Genomic DNA, 18,965 nt, shown 5'->3' with positions numbered 1-18,965 from the left:
TAATTATATACAGTGGCGCACAAAATGATCTAACTTTGTTTTGTCAATAATTGTTTACATTAATAATTAATTATTAATGTGTTTTATGTTGGCAGAAGTGGCATCAGTTCATATATATTAGTCTCTTCTCTTTCCGAGTGTGCTGTTTGTGTATCGTTCCAAGATGGCTGACAAACGAAGACTAATTGTTGAATAGTGCATAAAGACCGTGTTGTTTTTTAATGAAATGAAAAGTGTAGTACTTACACAGACGTTTCGTGCACAGTTTCAAAATCTGTGATCACCCTCATTTAAAACAATACGTAGACTTTATGAAAAAATTAATAGTGATGGTTCAGTGTTTGAGAGTAAGTGCAAATGTTCTGCCAATGTTCATTCTCCACAGAATGTTGAAGCTGTCAGAGCAGCATTGCCAAGGGGCCCGGACAAATCAAGAAGAAAAGCGGCAGCACAACTTGGGATTTCTAGGTGATCTGTACAGCGAATTTTAAAAACCGATTTCATTTGTATCCGTACAAAATATCAGTGTTGCCTAAATTAATGGTTGACAATATACATCAATAAATGGCATTCACTGAATGGGCTGTGAACTGAAATGTATTGTTGAACAATGTTTGGTTTTCAGATGAGACACATTTTTACCTAAACAGGGTTAACAAACAAAATGTGCATTTTTGGATTTTCAAAAATCCACATGTTTCATGAAAAGGTGCATCATGCTTCAAGAATTACAGTATGGGCTGCTATCTCAAGTCATCTGGTAACAGGACCATTCTTTTTTGAACAGACAGTGAACAGTGAACGTTACCTAAACATGCTGCATAATAATTTTGTTACTCAGTTCTTGCAAAAGAGTTTCAACTAGAAAACAAGTGGTTCATGCAAAAGGAACCAGAACATACACAGCTAATGTTATTTTAGCCTATCTGCTTGAAACTTTTAGTGTGTCATTTAAAACCGATTTCCTAATTGTTTTGGGGGTGGACAGAATAATCCTGATTTGAATTTATGTAATTATTTTCTTTGTGGATCTCTAAAGGAAAAGATTTTCCCTAAACATCCTTGTACAGTGATGGAACTGTGAGTGCTGAACATTAAGGCATGCTATGGGATAACCAAGGATATGTGTAGAGTTATTAACAACATAGCGGTTCATGTTGAAGAAGTAAAAGTAAGTGATGGTGGTTATATTGAACATGTGATAAGCAGAAAATAATCTCCAGGTATACACTGTACTGCGATTCAAATAAATATTTTTTAACAAAAAAAAATGTCGGACCATTTTGTACGCCACTTTGTAGTAAATGGAGAGATGACCTTTTAATTGTATCTCAAGTTGCTGGTGTCCTGTAGACAATATGCCTTTGAAAAGTGTATCCATACATAAAAATTCTGCTACTTTCCCTAAAAAAATATTTATGACAGATTGATATCACAAAAAGGATATATTTTATATGCTTTTGTCTGTTATTTCCAATGTACTAAATAAGATCTGACCAAAAAGTAGAATTAGTTTTATTGCTTAGTACAATTCTTTACTATTAACACTAGGAAAAGAAGGGCCTATGGCCCGTTGTGAAAATGTTATTTAGTTTATGTTTCAATACACCTTATTTTGCCAATTGTAACTAAATAATGCTCATGAATTTAGCATACTAACAACAACAAAAATTTTTCAATGGAAAGCTACAAAATCCTAGACAGTTTTAGTTATTTCTTGAGTTGTGTTTTTTAAACACAGCTCTACGTTTCCTTTTTTTATCCCCAAAACACACATATAATTTTAGATAAATTGTTCATATCAAGAAGTATAAATTGTTTGAACAAATGAATTGTTTGTGCGCTGCGTGCAGCTTCTCGTGCTGCAGTGGCCAGCTAAAGTAAAAATGTGAGCATACACAACAGACAAACCCATGCACTATTTTTTTTTTATAGGAAATAATAGAAGAATTTATTAAATTACTTTACGTTTCCTAGTTTATAAAAATGAGCAGTTTGAATATTTTTTGGCAGGTAAAAAGAATTAAGGGAAAACTAAGCAACCATATGTTTTATACATTTTTTTTCAAAATAGAATATTTTCAAAAAATCTCATAATATATTTTATGCAGAGAATGAATGATCTATACAGAGTACTACATAATAATGTGGGATTACTATGACATATATAAAGAAAGTTCTTTAAATGTAATAAAATGATAATGTTATTTTGATCTGACAAGCGTGATGATTCAACAAGTTACCGTTGGAGAAAATGATAGTACTTTAAGGTAGTTGATTTCTTATTCAATAGATAATTCAATAGCAGTTTGGATTACAAATACATCGTTTAAGGTTTATTTTAATGTATTTTTTTATAACTACCTTTATATACTGATTTTCATTAAAGGGAATTTTGTTCACATGTGTATGACCTTATTAACAACTAATATTACTTCCACCTTATTTATTGCACCCTTAATTTTTTTAAACACTTGTTCAGTGTTTATAACATCAACGGGGGAAAATGCTATGTATTTGATACTAGTAGAAGATTAAAAAAAATACACTGATATAAAACAGTATTATATCTCAAGGGAAAAATAAGGAATAATAAAAATACATATTACATGTTTTAAATCGGATAATAATAAAGATGGCTGGCTGTATTTGTTAAAATTAAAGCCAAATAATTATAAACAAATTTGTTATGCAAATGAATTGACTTCATCATATAAAATTAATAATGATGTTTATTTTAAAAAATAATGCATTTGACAGAGATAATGAGAACAAAAGAGTTATGAATAGTATAAAAAATATGACATGAATGCTATTATACTTTGACAATGCACTATTTATTTACAATATCTTATGCTTATCATAATTTTTAGAGGAATTAGAAGGTTTGGCTTCACCCGACTGACACTTCAGCCATTATTAGACTTATTATGCAGTCACCGATGAAACAAGAGTCCTGGATTGTTGTACCCAAGATTGCTACAAGTCATGATATCATTAGGATGAACATAATAGGGTCATACATACACTCAAAGTAACAAAATGGAAAAATTAAGGATAAGGAAAAGGAGCGGGTGCTGAAAAGAAATGCTTTGTAGAAACTCCAGTACACAACAAAAAACTCCACACTTGATATAACTTCAAGGTTCTTTCCAGAAAAACTAACCTGCAAACAATTTCTTGGGAGATTGAAAATTTCTACCTAAACAGAAGCATATATTTTTTGTCATGATTCTGTGTTGAATTTCTCTAATATAAGAAACAAACAACAGTGTTTTAACTCCAGAAATAAAAGAATCATTGGAGAATAGGTACAAAGTTCCTTAATTAAGAAAAAAAATTATTTTTCTCTGAAATTGTGTAGATTGTAACTTAACTGTAAACTATATATAAACTAGACCCATTACTAGATTAGTCTCTTATGTCACTTTTATATGAAAAAAAGAATAAATGATTAATGATAAATAATTTTTTTTATATGGATGAAATCTACCCTGATTGATCATTATTTTCAACTAATTAAAAAATATTCAACTCTTTTTAGATAGTCCTTTTTTATTACAGTGAATAAAATATAGTATATGTAATATCTGATGACTAGTCCGTAGTATGCTATGGCATCTCCTCCATTGCTCTTAACATCACAAAGCCATTTCCCCTCACACCAGCAGCGAAAGTAGTTTATTCCAAAAGTCACATCAATTAATTTGCAATGACTTGCACCATATCTAATTATGACATCACTATTATAGTAACAAAATATGTTCTGGTAATTTGTTATTATAAACAAAATTAATTACCCCTAACATTTTGTTCAAGATATATGTGAAATAATTTATTTATTAATTTCTTAAACGTATATGTTTTTATTTCCAAGTATGTTAAACTGTTGTTGTTAAGCTCTCGAGGTGACTTTCACTCAAGCTTTCAAGGTGAATTTTCATTCAGTGAAATAGTAGTACTTGTTTTCATTGTTTTTCTGTTTATGGTTTTTGTTTTCGTTATTAAGTTATTTTTTTGCATTTTCTCTATCGTTCTGTTGTATTTTTGTTGGGTTTTTAGAGTTCATTTGAGTTTGTTTTGTTTATGTTGTGTTTCCTGTTTGTAGTTTTGCATATTTTTTGCACTTTTATGAGTGTTTTTACTCAGTTCCATGGTGTTAATTGCCGTATTCATTGTTAATTTGTTGGTTGTTATTTGTTTTAAATCATTTTTGGTGTTTTTTATTTACAAAAATGTTTCTTAGCCTATGGTTATCAGGGCTTGTTGACTGGAAAGCAGCTGTGATTATTTCATTTCCATCTCTGTTTACATTCAGCTTTATTAGTTAGAGTTAAGCTTTATTAGAGTTTATTAAGTCGACTTTTATAATCTATAAATTATTTTTTATGTTAGCGATTCAGAGTACGAAAATTTTGAATAATTTTTTCCCTGTCAGGATTGTTGTTTACATCCGCACTTAGTATAATTTTTGTACTGAATTTTTCGGATGCTGTGTTTTGTAAGTTTAATAACTTATTTTTACGGTTATTATTTCTCGATTCAGTTATATATTTTGTGTTTGTTTTATATAAACTTGTGACTGATTCAGGTGGTCCTGGGGACAAGGTTCCGATCGATGAGGAGAGGTTTTTCTCCGGTTGCAGGTCGGAGATCCAGCAGACGGGGAACATCAAAGGTCGCCATACAGGAAGTTAAGTCTGATGGTAGTGGTGATGACAGCATTAGAGCGGTAGTTATATTAGAGATTCAACGTGCAAGTTGCTTGATTTCCAGAAGTAAGGTGAAGAAACAAGAGAGACTTTGGCTCGGTGCCAGAAGAAGGTTGTTGGCTCATCTGTTCCATCGGACAGAGACTGTGATGTAATTTCCCTTCTCTCATCGCAGGGTTGGGTGATGACTAGGATGATGGGCGAGGCAAACTAAGTATGCAAGGAAGATTCTCCTCTGGCCTGTGAGGGGAGGAAGTCCAGGGCTGGTTGGAGTTCCTTATATTTGGCTGAGGAAGCCTCTAACTTGGAGAGATACGAGTTGTTAATGAATGTTTCTCGTAAGGAGGAAGAAACTGCAAAACAGTGGTGTGTGGAAGGTTTGGAACAGACCGTTATGAAACAGAAGAAGTGTTTTGCTCGAATACTAAACTTGAAATTAAAGGGTGCTCCGAGGATATGGACAGAAGTGTTTGTATGTTACAGTCTTTTGAAGAAATTCTGGGCCGACTAGAAGATGGATCTCAGGGGGAAAAATGGTTTGACCAAATACAGAACAAGGCTACTGAGATGTGCTATGTCATCTCCGTCACACCATCTCAAACTCCAGATGGGGGATTGGGACGGGTCACAAGTTGGTCACTGGAGGAGCTTTGACAGGTGGTCGAAGATAGAGTTGTTGATGTTGACCTTGAGTAGCTGGTCCTTAGGGACTCTCCCGAAGCCATCTTTCAATCCTCCACTCTTATGGAGGACACTGACGGATTGGATAAAGGAGTTGGATCCACCTGGGTTGTTAACATGGCAGCTGGAATTGAGCATTCCCAGCATATGACAGTACACTAGAAAGCTCCGTGGCTTAGGTTGCTACTGGTAAATTGAAACCTTCAGATTTTCCTTTTGCAGTCAACTAACTACTCGGGACCTTTCCGAGGAAGGTAGAAGCAGCATGGTGGCACTCTGTCAGACCGATTACGCTCTGGTCTTTGACTCCATCAGCAGGGGATCATGGGATGGCCTCTATCTGCAATCCATCCTGCGGGTGTTGGAGGATAACAGGATCGAAAAGTGTGCTTTTGTGGTCTGCAAGGGCAGATTGGGCAAATTTTACTACAGCCTGTGGAGTATGTAGGCAGAAGGGCAAGGAAGCAACTTCTCGTACATTTGATACAGGCGTCGCGCCATCATCGATGCCTACAGGCAAGAAGCGACCACCGTTGTGGATAAGCCGGAGGGGTGGACCTTCGCAGATCTTCTCAGTTTGGTGAAGGGGACGGTTTCACCCGTGTAAACTGAGGTTCCTTCCGTCCAGCAGAGCAAAAGGAAGAATCTTTACCTCCAGGTTTGGGCGGATAGTGGTGCATCAGATCAACTGAGTAAGGAAATCTCACCGAAAAGGTAGTGGGTGATACCATGGTCCAAGCTGGTAGATGTGGTAGGAGGATCCACGTCCTGGTAAAGGACGTGGATACCCTCACGTCGCAGGACGAGTTTATTCGAGAGGTTCGCAAAACAATAGGTGAGTTGGTCACTATTGATTCTTATCAATGCAGCCGGCTTACACACAGGTGGTCACATTGGCACTGCCCCTCATTCTGGCAGACAAACTATTATTTGATGGGAATATTACTTCATAGGAACGTCGTGGTTTCTTTGAGGGAAAGCCTCACTGCCGGGGGTGGTCCTACCTACGATGATATTGGGCGGCGACTCCCTTGAGGGGTAAAAATTAGACCGTAGTCCTGGTGGGGAATCCCAAATAGAGGCAAGGCATCAAAACCGCAATCCCGATGGGAGTCCTTGGCCCTATGGCATGGGGGAAAGATTCCTCTACTTGAGGCATGACAATCAAAAAAACCAAGTCCTGGCTGCCTGGGCAGGGCCTTGTGTCTTTCCGAGGTAGTTTTAAGGTGAGGGCACCCCTCCCCCCGGAACTGAGTTTATGCTTAATTGCGGGTCTGGCTCTGGAAGGGAGGAAACAAAAGATGACAAAAAAAAGAACTTTAAAATATGTTTTTGCTATAAATAAGCAATAATGATGACTGAATACAAACATATATGAAATGAGTTGTTTATTTATTATAGATTATAATGTTATTTTCTTTGACGTGGTGTAGTTTTACGAAAATTATTTCTAAATAGCACCGTTTGCACCAATAACTAATTGTAGGCCTACAAAATGCAAAATAAAAATATTAAATTATACAAAAAAATATATAAATAAATAAATAATTTATGCACACCACAGAAATATTAATTTCGAACTATAATAAACGTAAAATTAATTTAATTAAAACATTAATTTGTACTATATTTTATAAACGTAAAACATGTAATGATTTCATACAAAATAATCTATAAATAGCAGCTCAAATAAATAAATACAGTAGAATAAGTAAATAACAAATGAAATAAATAATTAAATGACAAATTTAAATAAATAAATAATAGAAAAAATAAATGAATATAGTAGAATAAACAATAATAAAAAAATAAAATTAATAATATATACAAGTCTATCATTTTGGAGGTCTTACTTTTGTGGCAATCAGTAGTAGCACATGTTCCACATGGTGAGTTATAGGAGGCAAGTAGAGGGAGCTTGTAGGGAGGACCGGACTTTAGATTTTACATTCACTATAGTTTTTAATACAGAAGTTTTATATTTTTCGGTTCTTTCTTAATTACTGATGTAGAAATTTTCAAATATTTAGTTAAGAATATATATATATATATATAGGAAATTATCTTTTTAAGGTAAGAAAATATACATATATGAAATTATATTTTTAAATTAAGAACAATTGATGGAAATTATTATTATAGTTGATATAATGTAGTCTTTTTGTATTGCTTCAAGAAAATTGATTGAATCATTGTACCTGATGTTTAGATATAACTAAATATACATAAAGAATTGCATATACACACACTTATATGCTCAATTAAACATCCACTAACATTTTTGCAGGTTTTATATATCAATTTTGAGCTGGTTTTAAATATGGCAGTCTGTATGTATATATATTAATTATATCCAATAACATACAGTGCCAGAATTAAATGTCTTGTCCGAGGAGGAGGTTATGTTTCTCATATGGAAGCAAAACAGACTTGAATGAGTGACCTTCAAGTTTGAGTGTAGGTTTTTGTTCAAAACTGGTAGACATAATGTCCAAACGTATCATGGTGTATTCAAAGTTGGGCCTAGTCTGTTTAACAAGTTTGTTGCTGAGCATAGGTTGTTTGTGAATTTCTCTTTTTGTACAATCAAGGAGTACATTGATGTTCAGAGATGTTTTAAGTGTTGTATATTTGGTCAAAGGGCTAAATTCTGACAACATGCTTCACTCTGTGTGCATTGTGGTGACAAGGGTCACAAGCATTACTTGTGTAAATTACAGAAGGTTGCCCAAGGATTGCAAGCACTCGGATAGTAATGACTGTGGTTGTTATTTTGAGGTTTGTTATTTTGTAGTTTTAAGAACTGTTGAGATGTATTTTAATTTGTTGCATAGGTTTGAGCAGATAGATTCTCAAGATGCTTACACTGGTCGTGTCAAGTGAGGTGAAATTGTTGAAAGGCGGTCCCTCAATATAATTCTTCTGCAACAACCATACATGTTACAGGGTGATCTGACAGGTTTAATTGGTTGGCAAAAACTTATTGGTTGTCAGGTGAAATATTGGTTGTAGGTAATTTGCAGTTCTGGTAGGAATAATAATAACCCAGCTCTGGGTTTTGATGGAATCACAGTGGAGCTCCTTGTCCATTCTGTAGAATTTGCGTTAGTAGATTGACTAGAATTTTTAATAAGATGTTCTTTGCTGCTATTTTCCTGTTTCCTGGAAGAAATTATTGTTTAAAGATGGTGACAAGGACCTTATTGTGAACAGCTCTTATAGGTCTTTAACACTTCTGCCAGTTATTGGAAAGGATTTTGAGAAGGTCTTTCTCAATCTTTGTACTACTGATCTTTGTACTACTGATAGACTGAATTCTAGAAAGTTGTTAACGGATGATCAGTATGGTTTTTGCCCAGGCTGTGGCATGGAAGATGCTCTCAATGGGGCAGCCCAAGCGTGCAAAATACTCCCAGTTTTGGGGTTTGCAACACAAGATGATGTTTAGCTCAGAGTAAACAGCAATGATGTTGCTCAATTAACTGTTACATGAAGACCTTGTGTATCAGGTCATTGAATTAAGTATATCCTGCTGCAGAAGTATCTAGGTGTTATCCTTGATAAGAGTCTTCGATTCAAGGAGCTTGTTCAATATGCTGCCAAAAAGGCTTGGTCTGCTTTCTTTGGTGTTTGAAGAGAAGTTCACCCCAATTGGAGGCTTAATTTCAGAACCATGTATTTTCTATATAAGGGTGTATGCGAAGCTATAATGCTGTATGCTACACCTGTCTGGGCTCATCGAATGAGGTACATTCGATGATGGTTATAGGAATATTTTGCTGAGAGCCCAGCATCTCCTGTTGTTATTTTAGTGCCTATAGAACTGTCTCTCGAGAGACGACCCTTGTTATTTCTGGAATTAAGCCCACTGATATCTTTGAGACCGAGCACCAATTACATTATAATGCTAAGAAAGTAGGCAAACTTACTTCTGGGTACATAAAAGAAATAGACGACCATGGTTTCTATTTATGGCAGATCAGGTGGACTGATTCACCTGATGGCCATTACACATGTGGAATTTTTCCTGATGTAAGAAGTATACAGGTAGTTAGATGGATTTCCCCTAATTGGCATATTGCACAGTTTCTTTCTGGACATGGTGCTTTTTGAGATAGGTTAGCCAGATTTCATTTCATTAATTCAGCCTTGTGTTCAGACTGTAGGGTCACTGATGGTGTGCACCATGTCTTATATGTCTGGCCAAGGTATGAAGCTGAATGTAACAAAATAGCTAGAGAGCTTGTGAAGATCATGTAGTTTTGATCTACAAGTTAACTGGAAAACCAAAAGGAAATGGAACATAATTAATGGCTTCATTAGATTCTTAGACCTATGAAGGATGGGGTCTGATGCTTATAGATGTATAGGTAGAATAGCAACTCAGATGGCTAGGGACCTGCCTGAGTACTTACTTTGCCAAGATAGGTATTTGGTATTGAGTCCTGGTTAGATTAAGTATTCGTTGTTAGGATGAGAATACATGTATGGAGAACTCTGCGATGGAGCTGCGGTATGGGAGGTTCCAGACATTGACCTCACTCCTGAAAGAAGATCAGAGTAGAGAGAGATAGGGTATGCTTTTATTATAGGCTTATTAAATTTGTGAATCTGCTTCTTGATTTTTAAGAATATCAAGTGGACTTTTAGTAAACTGTAGGTCAAAATTTTCATTGTTGTGACTCAACATTTTGTTTTGTTGGTATGATGATAGTAATTTTGGTGTTTGATCTAAGTACATTTTAACTGAAGTTAGATATAGGAAGGATTTATGTGTGAAACCATTGGTGTTAGAGGAAGGTACGGAGATTGCACTTCCACGAATAGTTAATTTGATAGTTGAGGGTTGTAAATTATGGTTGATGGTCATGTTTGGAAGAGGCCATACAGAAGCATAGTAAGTTGTGTAAATACGCTGAGGGAAATGTCTTCAGAAGCATTTGCATTGGTGGCATCCTGACAGAGGCCAAACTGATGACTATGTTGTGTTATCAGTTTAGAAGGTCTAAAAGACTACCTCCGGTAAAGCCCATCAGGGTGGTGTGGTGACAAGGATATTCACAAGGTGGGTGTGTCTGCCCTTATGGTGACCATGATGATTAAAAATATGAAAATACACATTTCTTCGTTCAGCCCCTCAGCTTTTACATTGGTCACCGACCATCAAACTAGAAGATACAGCAGGAGCCAGGGCACAATTTCCATGATTCTAAAGAAGATGAACCATTCATTGCCTGGAGGAGACATATCATTTACATCTCTATGTCAGTAGCATCATGTCAGAGCAAGTGGTTCCATTGTCGATTGTGCAATGTATTATTGGAAGGTTTTCATGATTTAATAATATCAAACCTGAACTGTTGACTAGATTGTGTGTGCAGTTTGGGAATATGATACTGTCCCCATTCCAAGTCGAATATTTAACTTTATGAATAAAGCATCAACTGTGTTAAGTGCAAGCAAATATCTTTTCCATCACAGTAAAATATTCTACAAAAGATGATTATATGCACTTATTACAGGGTTATATGAGTAAAATTCAAAAAGATCAGGATCAGCAAATCGATTAAATGTTTTTGATCAATTGGTGACCTCACTGAAAACCATCAGCACATTACAGCCAAAGAAATCGCTTCAAAAGCAGTTGTCAGGCATGGAAATGCCCATTCTACTATCACAAAGCACCTTTGGTTCTACAAAATCTGTGAGGTGGGTTCCAAGACTTTTGACCCGAAATAAGAAACAGGCACAACAGGAAATTTGCCAAAAGCTCCTGTATCAATTTCGACTAGATATCAATAATTTTTTGCATCAAATAGTTACTTCAAATGAGTCATGGGTCTATCACTACACTTCCAAGTCAAACTTGGCAAATTTTGAGTGATGTAAGAGTGAACAGCCTAACCCTGTAAAGGTAAGAACATGTCAGATGGAAAAGGCCTCATAATTGTTTTTTGAAACTGGAAAAACATATTATTCATCAATTTTCTCCAAGAATGTTGCTCCTCTTCAAATGCTGTGTATTACTGCCAGTTGCAGCTCTTAAATAAAATTAAAGCTATATACAGGAAAAAAAGGGTGTTGTCAGCTGATCAGAGATGTAATTCTTCTTCACACCAGATCTCACAAAGCCATTAGCATTTAGAATAAACTGGACTAAATTTACAGTGAAACTGTAAACCTGTGAAACCTTAAATCATCCTCTGTACAGACCAGATTCATTCACCTCTAATTTTTTTTTTGTTTGACCCACTGATGGAGGCATTGGGGGAACATGGATTTTAGAGAGACAATGAAGTAGATCATCACGTACTCATACTTTTTATGCAAGGCTTTCCATTAATTGGAAAAAATGAGTAAAACTTCATAAAGTCTATGTAGAAAAGCAATAAATATGTTTTATATTTTTATTCTATGATAATAATGTTAAAAACAAAAGGCTGGCTTATATTTGATTAACCCTTGTATTACCCAATACCCAGGATCACCCTAAAAAATTACAATGATTTTAAATATCCATATTTAATTTTCAAAATCTTATAAAACAATAAAATCTAGACAATCTTACAAAAATAAAAATAAAGACAGAATACCTTGAGAGGATAAGAGTATCCCTAGAACAAGAGAGAGGATTAAATATCATTTCTGGAGCTATCTTACTAAATGTGAAATTGTTTCCCTCTGTCACCAAATAATTCCAATCTCCCATATTTCCATGTCTTATGGCATTACAAAGGAATATATATGTAACTTCTGGAGTAAACCTAGAAAATAAGAAACATTACTGAGCAATAATATAAATAAAAATAAATATCACATATAAAATAAACATGATAAAAGAGAGATTTAATCTCTCTCTCTCTCTTGAATTTTTACAACTGATAAAATAATTATTACCTATAAAAAGTATTTCAAAATTACTTAAAAAGGTCAAAGAAGTTTAAACGAATTCAATAATTTACTTAACAACAAAGTTATAGCGAAATTTTATTTTTTCGAACCCCCCCCCCAACATCACGACGACGGTCCGATTTAACGAACTCGACCGTATTTACCTTTATAATTACAAAGTAGAGTATTACACCTCTCATTTACATTTCATAAGCATACATACAGCCACAAAATAATCTATCAGAACATAAAATCAAAAATATTTAGTTCACTCACCACACAAAACGCCAGGGTAAGCAATTAAAAAAAATTGTAACAGTAAAAGTTACACCATGAAGGAGTAAACAAAACGTTCAGTTAGATCCCAAGAATGGAAGTATAGATGCAACCTGATTATTAGCCTATAAACATTTTCCGACACTGATCAATCACAGTAACAGTACGAAAATTTTTATATTACAAATTTCATTAATTAATAGATGTAGGTCAAATTTTAAGTTAAGATATCAAAAAGCAATATTAACCAGTTTGAAACACAAGTTAGTAATAAGTATCACATTTTTAAATGCGTTAATCGAATGCGGCTATTAAAATGTAGATTATTACCATTAGTATGCACGAATACCCTGATGCAACAGGGTGAAGCCTTTAAAACAATTGTTACTTCAGATTATTTATGAACACTACACACTTACTAAATATAATCAAAAACATTATTGAAAATGCTTACTTCTCTGTGCAGTGAATGAAAAGCGCTATATCTTTTGTCTATTTTATGATGAACACAGTCCGAGAGTACTTCCACAGTATAAACATAGTGTGGTTTTGAATCTTCAACTAATCTATACTTCGATATATAAATTTCGTTCATACTTAGGTAGTGGTAGTACACTTAAACACTGATTACTCTATTTACAGTAATCTTTTCTGAAAACAAGCATGATTTATTCACTGAATAAATATTTTTTTTGGATTATACAATTCAAAAAAAGGAACAAAAAGGCACATGACAACCACACCTCCCTCGATCTTTCATTCGACGAACGAACACAGTAAACAAAATAACCGTATTAACAGACTGTGTGGTAAATAATTTAAGCAATTAGCACTTCTAGCGGCGGATTTGAATTAAATTTTTGTCCTTGACGTTTTTAATGTTTACAAAAACTAAAAAGTCGCTATGAAAAATACTGACCAATATTAAAAAATATACTAAGATTTTTTTATTTTATTTTATAATGATGTATATGTTATACACTACGATAAACTCGACTGAACATAACCAATAAATCGTTAACTGTTTTGACTTTGGAGCCAACATAACCTGAAATGGAATAAGATAAAAACTTTGTTTGGAAATAAAATGGTTTACTTAAATTCTTACACATATCAGAAAATATCATTGTACTATAACAATATAAATCCAAGCTCTATGCTCGTATATTTATATACGAGCATAGAGCTTCGAAATGTGTCTTTTACCGGCTTACTCTCAACCTATGTTTGCCTCCGCCCACATCGCTTGAAATAGAATAATACGTTTTTATAAAACAATCCTTGTGTATTCTTTTATTTCAGAAAAAAATGTATTTATAAGTGCTTGGTATTAAATACAGATTTATCTCTTAAGCAGGCCAAAACAGTTATTAAACTACATAATATTTTGTTGAAAATCAAACTTATGACCTTCAATTAATCCTATAATTATGTTACATACTTGAAATCTAGATTTCTTTGCATCTTATGTTAAGGGGCATGTATAAAAGAATTCATGTTTTTAATAACTAATCCTCTGGTACATAAAATAAAGTACAGTTGATATTAAAACAAGCTAACAAAAAAGTTACTGCTTACCTAATTTTGGCTTAAAATGATATATGTAATGAAAGGATTTTGAAGGTCCAGTTTTTACCAATAAATATACATTAATAACTCAGGCTATACTTTAAACACGTAGTTTACATTAGTTAATAAAATAAAATAGAAAACCAGCAGTTTGGCAAATTAAATTTTATATAAATTTGATGACGTTAGCTATGGTCTATCTCATAATAGACCACTAAATTTTTGTTTGTTTGTTTTTCAATACTATATATTGTTGTTTCTAATTTAATTACTTTTATTTTCAAAATACTACATGTTAATGATATCATTACTTGTAATATGATTTATTTTTCAATATAAAGAGCAAGATGTATTTTTAAAATTTTAATAAGTTTTCCTTGCTATGGTCATTATCAGTAGTAGACAATAAAAATTAGTAAGAGTTTTGAAAATTTATGTAAACAATTTTATTAAATTACACTTTAGTTGTTAGTATTCTATCTTACTTCACATCATTCTACTTTTAAGAGGCTACTTTTTTTTTGCTGCGGAATAATCAGGTTGCAAGGGGTGCAGATTATTACAATAATACATCATAGAACCTTTTTTTGAAAATTACTATTGAAATGAAATTTACCTTTATGTTAAATGCAGCAGGTGTTGTCACTTTGTTCTAGGCATAATTCAACTCTTACAGCCATGTTATGTACACAAGTTGTTAAGTGTTGGCAGTTTAAGTGGAGATGGCTATTTTATATATTTTTTTGTATTCTTTATATACAGCTTCTCAGAACATAAGTCACAAGGTTACCTGTCAGGAAGTTATATAAGTGAATTCTCTTTAAACATTCAATATTTCATTTATAACAAGTTTTCAAATGAACAGTCATATTATCTCTGAGTAATAGAATTGGGCATGATGTTTTCAACTACATAGAGTCCACAGTTCATCACCTTAAAACTTCTATCTAAACACAAGTTAAATCAGAATATGGTTGTTCATGAATAATGTGCAGTTTATCTTACTCAACAAATAAAGAGTTAATATAGCTAGACAGACAAAACCTAGACTTGCCTATGGAAATAATTTTATTTAATACTTATTTCTTTTTTCTTAGTGAATTTTTAAATTACAATAGTACAACTTCTTAGCTGATTATTGGACATTATGAGAATTGTTGAAATACTAAGTAACTGGAATCTTGGAAAGTTTACATGCCTCCCATTCAAAACAGTAGGTTAATCACTTCTTAGTGCACAAGATACGTTGCTAGTATTCTAAAATTTATGAATTAAATCTTATATCTGTCATGTGTCACCTATATGTAAAATCCATGTGACTTAATAAAATATTTTATAATCTAAGTACAAAATTGTTTAGTAATAGTTTATTACAATTTCAAGGATTATGAACTGTATAAAAATTGTGTTTATTTGTAAATTTATGATTGGTATAATTTTTAGAAATAAATAAATGTTCATGTAAAACCTCTCTGAGTTTTTCTTGAACTAAATTTAACTGTTTATTACAAGATTTAACAACATTCTCCACTATAAATGTAAGTTCTTCAATTGTTAACACATTGACATATTCTTCACACACATATCTAACATGTAAGCTGTACAAGAAAAAAAGTAGTACACAGGAGGGGTTGTTCTCAAGATCAATGAACAGCACACGTAGTGTTGAAAAATTTTTTGAATGTTTCACACAAAAGAATTTGCCAATCTCCATGGTAGAGTGGTAGCAGTGTCTTGACCTTTCATCCAGGGTCCTGGGTTTGAATCCCAGTCAGGCATGGCATTTTCATACAAAATTCCATATTTCCACAAAAGTTTCTCAGTGGTGAATTAATTCACCATTACAAAAAAAATTGAAAATTTCATTTTCTTTCATTTGATCAATTCAACCTTTAAAATTTTACAGAATTTTAGTTTTTTTTTTAATAAAATATACAAAAAGGTATATATATATACACACACACACAAAACTTTTGAGTATTCTCTGTTTCTGACAAGCAAACAGCATATACTTCTATATATAACAGTAGACTAGGCTTTTATTTCTTAACCAGATATAAAAATCAACAATTAGAAAACAAAATTAAAGAGTTTATAAACTGTCTTCATGAATTTTATAAAATAGAAATACAATGTTTTAACAAAAGTATTTTAAGTTCTAAAATAGAAATTATTAAAAAAAATAAAAAATGACATTCTATTATCTATTTAAGCAATTTTGAATCATAAATTTTAATGTAAAAAAAAATTTTAACTTTAATTTATAAAGTTATGTTTTATTCGTAACAAATCTTAAATAAAAATTAATTTCAACATTACTGCATCATGTTAACTCTAACATCATTTTTTAACTTTCTTAATTCACCCACATTTTTGAATCCATATTTCAGGGTGCCAATTTAAAAAAAATTACCTACAAATTTAATAATCTTTGTTTTTATTAAGTTGAACTAAATTCAAATATTAAGGCAGTATACATCTAATGACACAATATAATGTTAATACGCTTTAACATGTATTATGAATACCTCTTTCATTTCTTAATGATATTGCAGCCATAAGGTATCATCAAAAATATAAAACAGCAATTATTAAAATAACTATAACTGGACTGGGAAACATTTACAACTAAATATACCAACTTATAGCAGCATTAGGGCTAAATGAATGCAAGTGGTACAAATGTGGACGTATCTTTACAAGTGTATAGTAACCATACGTTTTAAATGGCTAAGAAAATTGGCACTATCCATTTTTTTTTTTTAATTAAAGAGACTGAATTCCAATTAAAGAAAAATATTTTATTTACACACTCAATCAAGTAAACTAGTAATAACTACATTTTTTAGTCTATAAGCCCCTGAAAAGTTAGATGCTAGTAAGAAAAAAGTATCACATAGTTTTAGTGAGATATATTTATTTAACCCACTGGTCTCTTTCTGGTTTGTGTGTATTCTAAGAACAATTCAGCAGAAAAAAAGATTAATGTATGAAGTTAAAGTTACATATATAACATTACTTCACCAGATTCAAGAACTTAACATAACAGTATTTCTGCACTGATGGACCTTTGTCGAACTTCTGGACATGGACTTTGTCGAACAGACGGTAGTTACTTGGTCCTAAGTCCAGGATAGGCTGAAAATGTTTCACTTGAATGAAACTGAACATTGTTATGCAGAAAACAATACCCCTTTGTTGTACTGCTGTTCTGGATTGATTTCATAACTTTTTAAGTAGGGTTCAACTTAAAAGAGGTCCCATCACTTAGTTTAGTCTACAAATAATAATTTACTGGCAAACACTTACATAATAATTTACAGGTGTTTAAATATCCATCCACTTCTATGCACTTGTCAACACGTTTAACTGTGTTCCAGGCTACTATTGTAAGCTGTATCCCATCTATTTCCTGAATGGAATTTTTAATGTCTGTCTTTCGTTCAATTCTTGCAGGGTGTGTGGACTGCTCCTATAAAAAACTTGATTTTTTATAGGATCTTTCTTACTGCTCCATTAAAAAAATCCTGTAACATCTCTGTAATAGAATGAGTTGTACAGCAAGTGGTGCTGTCTTGTTGCAACTGGCTGTTACGCTTTTCCTCTTGCAGCAAGGCTATGAACTGTAGGATCATTTTTTGGTAGACAGCATCATCCAAGTTTTTTAAAAAACAAGGGTCCTATTATTTGTCACCTTGATATCGCATACTATACATCTACTTTTTGTGGATGTAGGGGAGAATCAAAGACATCTGTGCAGGTTTTCATTACCCCTGGTTCAATAGTTCAGACTACTTTCTTCATCTGTGAAAAACACTATTTAAAATGCCAATGTTGCCTCTAATGAAATTCTTGAACCACTGACAGTAGTAAATCCTTTTGAATGACATTAGTTAGCTTATGAAACACCTGTATTCCATGAATGTTATCAAAACATGTGATGTTCAAACTGACTGTGTTGGGCATGTTTCTGGTCTAACTCTGAACCCGTTTCGTGTAATTTTTCAACTAAATTCTGAGTAACACTTTTCACTGGTGCTTCCTTTTCAAATTTCTTAGCAAGTTTTTCCTACAAGTGTTCAATGTGAGCACATTTCATCACCCTGCATAATTCAACTGATGAGTATTTCATAATTTAACCAGTATATCTGGAGTAATATAATAAAAAGAACTATAAAAATGAAAAATATGACTGCCAGAAAAAACTGAACTAAAAAAAAAGAAAACGAGGTATGAAAATAAAGGATTAAATATCATTATGCAGCAGTATTCAATAAAATAATGGGTGACCAATCAATCGACAGTTTTAATTTGTTTAAATATATTTTTCATGTTGTAGAAATAGCAGGCATTTAAGGATGTGTAATGATTAAGATCTTACCAGGTCTTATATTGATAAGAAAATTTTTTCCTTCAATGAAAATATTTAAATGCAGTCTGGGGAGGGGGCTCTGAATAATAATTATTTTATATTAAAGAACCCTCTGCTATATAAATATAAAATACAAGCTATTATATTTATAGCTTCCATATTAAAGAACCCCCCTGCTATATAAATAGATATATTAATTTATATTTAAGAGATCAACCCTAAGTACTGAATAATTGAAATAGGATTTCATTACACAAATAGAAGTGGTTTTGTGAACTTGATTCGCATCATCAGCTGCATACAAAAAAACATCATAAACTTGCAATCCATGAAAACATACCATTTATTCGCTTATAATTTGTGATAAGTTAAAAATATTTTAAACAAATTAAATTTAACTTATCATACTTTGAAGTCTTATAAAAAAATTTTAAAACTTTTAATTAAATTAAACATTTTTTAAA

General features: G+C 32.6%; 2 long non-coding RNA genes across 2 annotated transcripts in view; both read right to left on the bottom strand.

The window, feature by feature from the left end:
* Positions 1–12,144, bottom strand: part of LOC142324418 (uncharacterized) — a 31,035-nt gene extending 18,891 nt beyond the window's left edge. Inside the window, exon 1 of the long non-coding RNA XR_012756280.1 lies at positions 11,987–12,144. This is a non-coding gene — a long non-coding RNA (uncharacterized LOC142324418). The remainder of the gene's footprint in view (positions 1–11,986) is intronic.
* An 870-nt stretch (positions 12,145–13,014) lies between these two features.
* Positions 13,015–15,030, bottom strand: LOC142324417 (uncharacterized). Its single transcript, XR_012756279.1, has 2 exons — positions 14,746–15,030; positions 13,015–13,211 (listed from the first exon to the last, which is right to left on the bottom strand). It is a non-coding gene; the product is annotated as an uncharacterized LOC142324417 (long non-coding RNA).
* Between the last annotated feature and the right edge of the window lie 3,935 nt (positions 15,031–18,965).

Source organism: Lycorma delicatula, chromosome 5, assembly GCF_047948215.1.
Source record: "Lycorma delicatula isolate Av1 chromosome 5, ASM4794821v1, whole genome shotgun sequence".
In the NCBI taxonomy this organism is placed as follows: Eukaryota; Metazoa; Arthropoda; class Insecta; order Hemiptera; family Fulgoridae; genus Lycorma; species Lycorma delicatula.
Note: the sequence above shows the minus strand (reverse complement) of the source record. Positions and strands in the feature narration are given on the sequence as shown.